Here is a 2,367-nt window from a genome sequence, read left to right on the forward strand (position 1 = left end):
GTTGCAGTGTAGCCCTCCTAGGCAACACTGAGTGACTGACTGAGCAGCAACGTCTAATATAAGTTTCTGACGGAACTTTGCGCGTGTCATAGTGGGGCCCTAAGAAGTGAGAGCAAGCTTTATGACATCATAATGGGACCTCAGACAGACAAGCCTGGGCTCAGGCAGTGTTGGTCAGCAAGCACTGTATTGCAGGTGATCGAAGGCGTGAAGGGAGAAGGGGTGGCTGTGGGCATGCAATTGCTGCTGCTGCTAGCGTTTGTCTGCACGGCAGGAGGGCATCTGGGCATTGCCAGGAAGGCGTTTTTATGTAGATTCCTCCGCTTTCCGCACAGCATTGTGGTGCAAGCAAAAGAAGCAAAGCCTGTCTAGCTTCCTCTCTGGCCTTTTTTCACCTCCCGCCTGCCTGCCTGGCTGCTTGTGTGAGTGTGTGAGCCGGCAGGGCCCCATGGAGGTGCCTAGGAGTAGGCTGAATCGCTGCAAGGGGGTGAACAGCAGTATTGGCCAGGCTCTGCCAACACGCGCCACTTTCGGGTTATCGCTTCTCGGCCTTTTGGCTAAGATCAAGTGTAGTACCTGCTAAAGCTGAGGTTAGTAATCATCCCTGCCGGTGGTTGATGGGCCATCGTAGGAGGGATGACAGAACGCCGAGGTGAGGGCAGGGAACCACAACGGTCATCGCTCTGGTGTACGCACTTCGTTTAAAGGTATCATTTGTAGGTGACCAGGCGACCGCCGGATCGAGGTCAGGAGGTCGGGTAGTTTGGAAGCCCGAGTTGCTATGTGCCCCAGGGCTGGTGACCCTGGGGTGCCCTAACTCACTAGGGGTGGGATCCCACTGAGTAAAGGCACATTTGCACGCACTCCTCTTTCACACTTCTGAGCACAACTCTTTATTCTCCCGGCTGGGAGATGAGCAATTTTTTTTTATACCTGGCGGATGTCCAGGCTGTATCACAGCGCACATCCACTTATTTAATTTTGTTTTTTCACTGTGTGTTTGTCACAAGGATTTTGGGATGCGGTGCCCTTTTGGGACCCTCCTGAGGTCTAAGGGGAAAATGTGTGGCCATCTGGTTCCGTTTTCCCCTGCAACCCGGCCTCCCTTCTTCGGAGGGGAGGTGCAACCTGTATGCAGGCTCCTAGGTGGACACTGGGGTGGCAGCCCAGGTAGAAGCCTAGGAGTGTGTTTGGGTCTCCCTAAGCTTCGGCGGGGGGAGATCATCGATCCTTGATCCTCTAGGCCTATGGTTTGGAGGGTCGGGGAATGGTTATGCGGGGCCTCTCTCTTTTAAGAGAAGGGCTGCGATAGACCGCATCCTTGTGCACTTTTTGTGTGGCTCCTCTGCACTTTTTATGCACTTGGGTGATAGAAAGCACGGCTTGGGCTTTCAAAAAAAATAAAAATATAAAATCTGTTCTTATTAGTTTAATATCTTATACGTTTCCTATCTGGGGACCACATATTAAATGGATTTTTAGAACAGGGTGATGGAAATAGAGCTTGCTCTGTCCACTTCGCGCATTGACCTGGTATTGCAGTATCTCCAGGACCAGTGCACCCTTTCCTAAACCAGTCACTAAAATCAGATTTGAAAAGTGCCTTTTACATTTGCCATTGTTTGTTTCTTGCACATTGGATATCTCCTTAAATTCCATTATTTGAACGCCTGTTGTACAATGCATTTTTGTCATGTGTGCTAATGAATGACCTAATTATTAAATGACTTCATTAACAGATTGCCACCTCTTGTGTTGTGTGTGTTTCTGTGTTCCAGCATTTCAATTTGGAACAGCTCATTCACCTTCCACCAAGTTAAAGAGCTGCACCTGAGCCAGCCAGTCACTCAGTCAACCCACAGCCACTGATTGATGCAGCACCACAGTCAAGTAGTGGAATAGTGGAAGAGTGGAGTAGGGGAACAGCAAGCAGCTATTGCAGCCGCCACAATGGACCTAACTGTGTACACTATATGGATGTGATGGAATGAGCTGTCCTCCCTACATTTCAAAGAAGTAAGAATTGAAGTTGCAACAAACCCTTGCTTGCCTACAAAGAGAGCAGCAATTTGGATTTGTTACTATGTTACCTGGAAGAATAACAAACTGTGCAAGGATGGAGGTTGTAGGAGGAAGGAGAAGAAGGTGTCTGTAAAGTTGGAGGATGCCTATTTGCCATTTTGCAGTCCCCTGTCTCCCTCTTGTGGCCTCCTGGAGGCAGCTAGCTAGCTGTGCAGACAACACGGGGGGCACATGTTGCAGTGTTGCCCTCCTAGGCAACACTGAGTGACTGACTGAGCAGCAACATCTAATATAAGGTTGTGATGGAACTTTGCGTGTGTCATAGTGGAGCCCTAAGAACTGAGA

At 49.5% G+C, this 2,367-nt stretch overlaps 1 non-coding gene and 1 pseudogene across 1 annotated transcript; both read left to right on the top strand.

Annotated features, from left to right (window-relative positions):
* Window positions 1-537: 537 nt before the first annotated feature.
* Window positions 538-603, top strand: LOC142654744 (U2 spliceosomal RNA; annotated as a pseudogene).
* A 780-nt stretch (window positions 604-1,383) lies between these two features.
* Window positions 1,384-1,567, top strand: LOC142654411 (U2 spliceosomal RNA). Its single transcript, XR_012849031.1, has one exon. It is a non-coding gene; the product is annotated as a U2 spliceosomal RNA (small nuclear RNA).
* Window positions 1,568-2,367: the final 800 nt, after the last annotated feature.

This window comes from Rhinoderma darwinii, chromosome 5 (genome assembly GCF_050947455.1).
Source record: "Rhinoderma darwinii isolate aRhiDar2 chromosome 5, aRhiDar2.hap1, whole genome shotgun sequence".
Lineage (NCBI taxonomy): Eukaryota > Metazoa > Chordata > Amphibia > Anura > Rhinodermatidae > Rhinoderma > Rhinoderma darwinii.